Source organism: Berghia stephanieae, chromosome 6 (assembly GCF_034508935.2).
Source record: "Berghia stephanieae isolate SIO BIC M18660-M18661 chromosome 6, UCSD_Bste_1.3, whole genome shotgun sequence".
In the NCBI taxonomy this organism is placed as follows: Eukaryota; Metazoa; Mollusca; class Gastropoda; order Nudibranchia; family Aeolidiidae; genus Berghia; species Berghia stephanieae.
Window position 1 is genome coordinate 40898885 of NC_088365.1, and position 5982 is coordinate 40904866.

The window sequence follows — 5982 nt, forward strand, 5'->3', positions numbered from 1 at the left end:
AGATAACACAGACCGTTTAGGATGTCCTTCCAAGTCGAGGAAGTATGACAAAGCACTATGAAACTCTTTTTGAAGATTTAACACAATTCGATTCTTTGGTTTGTGATGAAAACAAGTTGGATGTATCAATTTATTCAACTTCGTCAGAAAAAAAATGAGCTTAAAACAAAATGATGCTAAGTCGCATAAGTATTGTCGTGTAAAATGTAATGCCAAAAAAATTCGGCGATTAGAATTAAAGAAATCTAAAAGAAATGCCCTACACGAATTCCAAACTTCGTCATTTGACTTGGAGGAGTCACCGAATGAGACAGCGTTCAAAATTAGAGATTGGATATAATAGACAAACGTGCTTTTTGTAAAATAAAAAAAAAACATGGAATCGGGAGTACTCCATTCTGTAATGACAACAGATATAGTGCTTAGGCCACTGGGACCCCCCCTCCCCCCCTTTTGGGAGTTTATGCCACTATGTTTTTCAAATAATAGAACTTATTGGCCATACAAATTCCACTGTTACCGTAAAAATAAGTGTCATTTAAGAGAGTTATGGCCCTTTGAAAAAAGTGAGTTGTGTCCCCTTGCAAAAAAGAGACAACATTTCTTTCAAAGGCTCTGGAGACTACAATATTAATTCAAATATATGCAAATTGGGTATCAAACTGAAGGAAATTGAATATACTATCAAACTATGTGCACAAGCTTTCAATTTGTAAATATTATATAGATTCACAGAAAGTTGAAACAATTTGTCAGTAATCTCATGAAGTGTCATATCTAAACTTATGGGCTATTTCAGTGTTTTACACAAAAATTATTTTAAATATGGCCAAAAACAGCATGTTCATTAAAAATGTAGCACTGAAGAATGCTATGGCCCAAGCCTCAACAACAACCTTCATATTTCTCCGTCACAGGAAAAACTAAAAGTGTACGCAACCCTTAAATTTTTCTCCACTTTGTGGGATGCCAAATTCATCATAATTTTCATTCTTTTTAAACATGGTATTGATGTCCAGTTGTCACATTTAAAAGTAAGTTGAAGGTGTGGTAAAAACAATAGATATATCATGAAAAAAGACTAATTTGTTCACAACCCAAGTGAAGCATCATTACCGAAGACTTTTGAACGAAATCGCATTGTTATATTATGAAGAATAATTGATACTCAAAAGGGATTCTTGATTCAAGATGCAGTAAGTACATAAAAACAATATCCTTATGTGTTTTGCAAACATGCTTTACTCCTTAACAGTTTGCACTGCTCACCAATTTATTACATATCCTCATCATCAGTAGCAAAATCCTCTTCGTCCTCTGAAGTGTCGTCAAGGAAATCACTGTCAAAGCTATCACTACCATCCTCGGCATATGTATCTTCGTCAGTACTGGTGCAGCTTTCTTCATACGCAATTTCCTGCAACTCATCTGGAATGAATGCATCTTTGAACCACTGTACTTCCAATTCAGTTGCAGAATTTCTCTGCCAACCGTTATCCTCTAGTTTTGGAATGCTAGGATTCTGGCACACTGCATTCCTCCAAATGAGAGTTTGAATGTTGGCTCTTGATATGTGCAGTGACAATACTTGACTACAAGGAGGCATCTGACACAGATCAATTCCACCACTGCATGAGATGGTACCTTTCTTTCCTTTGAAACGCTGGCGAACTATGTCATACCTCACTTTGATGACACTTGTGCGTGAGGTTTTGCCATACAGCTTGAACACAAATGACTCTAACATGAGACAGTCATTACTCGAAACAGCTGCTGATGTTCCAAATCTGGAGAACAGAATTCTAAGATCTTCCTCCTTTTGAAGAAATTTTAGAGCTTTCAGCTTTCCTTGCCCAGCAAAGCAACTTGTGTCACAGCCTGTGAATGCATGGACACCAAGTAATGCATCACACATCTGTTTAGACAAAGTCTTTGCAATCTGAGAGACATTGATTTGTCGCCTGTCGTTGCTACAGCCAGTATCAAAAATCAGGGTCTTTCCAATTGTCTCTGAGAATGAAAGGAGAAGTAAGAAGGCATCCGTGTCTGGTGATCTGACAACAATTGTTTCACAGTTTGGTTGGCGGGAAGCATATTGACAGTGCAGTATAATTAGTGTGTCTGCCTCTTCCTGTGATGAGTAGAGATCTAGACAAGGTACAGCTGTGGTAAATTCATCCGTGTCACTGTAAAGTAAGGTGCATCTCTCTTCACATATAAAGAAGATTTCCCTGTTTCTCAGTTTCTTTGCATATTCGTTACTTTCCCATTCCTTGAGGAGAAACCTGATAAGGGATCTTTTGTTATCAACGCAGCTGAGAAATGATTTCCAACGTCTGGGCACTGTTGTTTCAGATCCTCTTAACACGTATGCATTATCTTCAGAAGATCATCTCCTCAATCTCTCACAACCTTTGATTGAATCTTCTATGTAAGTATCAGTCACAAAGTGTACACAAGCTGCTTGTGGTAAGGAGGAAAATGTAAGTTTGGCTACTTCACCAAATGTATTTGGAATTGCTGAGTTTGTAACAGTGCATTGCCATCAACAATGTAAACGGTGTTTGTTTGTTTTTTTTTGCATAATCCTCGAACATTAATGAATTGTCAGGCGTGAGCTTGTGCAACAGAGTTGCTTTGTTGGTCTTCAGAGGTAAACCATCTGATGAAGCCAGCGACCATGGAGTAGGTGTTAGAGGATATTGAAGAACTTTTTGAAGATCAACACTGTGCTCTTGGGACAAAACAAGAAGCTGGCCAAATAAATGTCTTTGTGCCTTGATTTTGACCACGTTCATGTCTTTTTTCACTGTTACCACTTTCCTCAATGATGCAAATGTCTTGGTCTTGTTCCTTTCTAATGGCTTGTGAAATTCTACAGTCTTTTCCTTCAGTCTGTTTTCAACAAAACTTTCAAACAATCTTTTTCCTGTTTTTTCCACGGCTAGCAGGTCATCAGCAACATCCTCTTGCACTTTCATTCCTGAAGCTAGACTGACCAGACCATCTTCAACTTCAAAGGGATTGATAAATGCTGAAAATGCCTGGAGGATCTTTTGCACTCGCTTTTCACTTTGTCTTTTTTCTGCAAGGCTCAATTCTTTGTGGGTGTCTATATCCATACAGTTGTTGTTGCTGATCATTCTTTGGGTTGCTGATACATATTCTGCTCGATTGTGTCTTGTTACACTCCAACGGTAATAGCTTGGAAGACTCTTGCTGAACCCAACAATACCTCCTTTTGTCTTTGCATGTTTGTTTATTGTTTGTTCAATGGTCATATCAACTGCTATTCTTCCAGCAGGCGTCCTAGTCCTTGATCTGGAGACACTAAATCCATTATCTTGTAACATTTCTTCTGCCCCCTGGGTGGGAATGAATCAGGTTGGCTAGTGACACAAAATATACACTGAGATACTTGGCATAATTGTGGTGATTCATGGTAAAAAGCAGTGGGCACAGTTCTTTTAAACAAGATATATGAAGAAGAAAGTTGTTTGTCTTTGTAGCTCGCAGAAACTGGAGGAGAAGCCAAACTCTGTCCATGTATTGGATCCAGTATTGTGCAGTTTTTCCGTACTTTCCTGAGCGGACACTCTCTTTGAAGGCTTCATACTGGGAAAATAACTCAGCATACACAGTTGACTGGAGAATTTTATTAGCTGTATGGCTTGAAATTCCTTCGGTGAATTCCTTTATGTAAGACATGAGGTCTTTACTGAGTTTTGAATCCGTGTCCTGCTCAAATTTTACAAGCAGAAGTCTCTCTAGAGCCTCCAAAACAGACACATGCACTCGTATAGCCCTGTTGTAGTTCTTTCCACTCATAACCCTATCCATAGAACCATGTGCACATAGCCCTGCTTCAGTCACAATTTCTTCAAAACCAGATCCACTTTGCTTTCCCAGGGCACCAAGATATGACATTATGGTGTGAAAGACACCCAGGTGAATAATGACTGTTTTGTAAAGCTGTGGGTTTTGCCAGACAATATCGTAAGCTTTCTTTGCTACAGCAAGGTCAAATGTTACAAATGTATATGGCTGACCAAGCTCTTGTGTTGCCTCCAAAGATAGTTGTAACACCTTCTGTACTGTAGCTGCTTTAGTTATGGGAGCATTGATGACAGGCATATATTCAACAATTGAAGGCATGTTGGTTTCATTTTCATTTTGGGGGTTTGGAGTTGTTGATGAAAGCCAACCTTTCCAGCCAGGGAAACGTTCTCCGTCTGAATTCAACTTCATCCTACAGAACACCCACAGAAAATTATCTTGGTGCAGCTGTCTTTCTTGATTGTTTTCTACTGTTGTTGTGGAAACAGTCAGAGAAGGTTCTGCTCTTCCAGTTGCAAAGCAAGGCTGAATTTGGATGGGTTTGAAAGTTGCTGACCTTTTCTTTGTTTTTCCAGTCGTGACATTTTGTTGCTTTATTTTTCTTTCCAAGTTTCCTTCTTTTATTTCTTGGATCATGATGCCATGAGTAGAGTGTGTGGTGCCAGACCCATCAGTGGTCTCCTCTGTGAGATCGAAATTATCCCAGCAAAAATGGGTGATTTTTGGATGTGCCAATGCGGCAGAAGGAAGATTTGTGGAGCATTCAACAACACTGTCGCACATTGCAGTCTCCAGTTCCAAAAGAGTAGAGTGGGATGCGCAATGTCCAAAGCGGTTAAGGATGTTTATAATCTGAAAACTTCCAGTCAAATGCCTCACAGTCATCCCCAGAAGTAAATGTTTAGGCATTTTCCATTGTCCACAAGTGACATTAGATCAAACATCTTGGGCCATGGAACGTACAAGTCTTTCAGACCTACTACTCATATGTCCTGCACCTTGCTTGGATAGGAGTGTAGTAAAAAATTTGATCAGAGCAGAAGGAAGTTGGTCTTGAGCAGATAGCAAATACTCTGATGTGGGGGGGCCAAGGCATTTGTGAATGATCTTTGAAAGAATCCAGAATCAAATGTCTCAAGGTTACAGCAGCTTCTTGCAGTTTTCTTTCCTCTGATGAGGCACTCTCAAATGCAGCTTCAATTGCACAGCCTTTGGGGACTTCATTATTATAGAGAAAATGGCTATCAAAGATTTAAAAACCCTATATAGCTTTGTAAAATATTTTATGATATGAGGCAAAAAATGAGAAATGACAATAAAATTCCACTATTTATTGCATTTGAAGCAATTTTAGGGTGATAAACAATCATTTTATGCACAAAAATGAGTTCACGAAAAATTGCACCCGATGACCTTTCAAGGGCCATAACTCCTGTAAATGATACTTGAAAAAACTGTAACACCCGGATTAATTTGTATTATATGTCCCTGAAGCATGCCTGAATTGTGCTAGTGCAAAATCCCTCTTGTTTATTCATCCTGAAGGGAAACAAGTACACTGTAATAGATTTTTTTTTTCAAATTATAGAGAAAATGGCTATCAAAGATTTAAAAACGCTATATGGCTTTGTAAAATATTTTATGATATGAGGCAAAAAATGAGAAATTACAATAAAATTCCATTATTGATTGTATGTGAAACAATTTTAAGATGATAAACAACCATTTTATGCACAAAAACGATTTCACAAAAAATTGCACCCAATGACCTTTCAAGGGCCGTAACTCTCGTAAATGACACTTGAAAAAACGGTAACACCCGGATTAATACTCAAGATATATTGCTGTTTCAGAAAAACCATGTGGCGAAAACTCCCCCAGGGGGGGAGGGTTTCGCCCACTGGCCCATGCACTGATATGGAAAAAAAATATTCGTGAAATAGCGTTATCTATCAAAGATTCTGATATGTTGTCATTTATTGCCGAAGGAGATTTATTCGCCCAGGAGGCACACTACGATAAAATTTGTCATGCACGATACTTTAAAAAAAAAACAAGCTTTAAAAGATGTCACTGCTGATGATACTGATGGTGTCACATTTCCTGAAAGAAGTCGAGCTTTTGCCAAATTGATATCTTTTATAG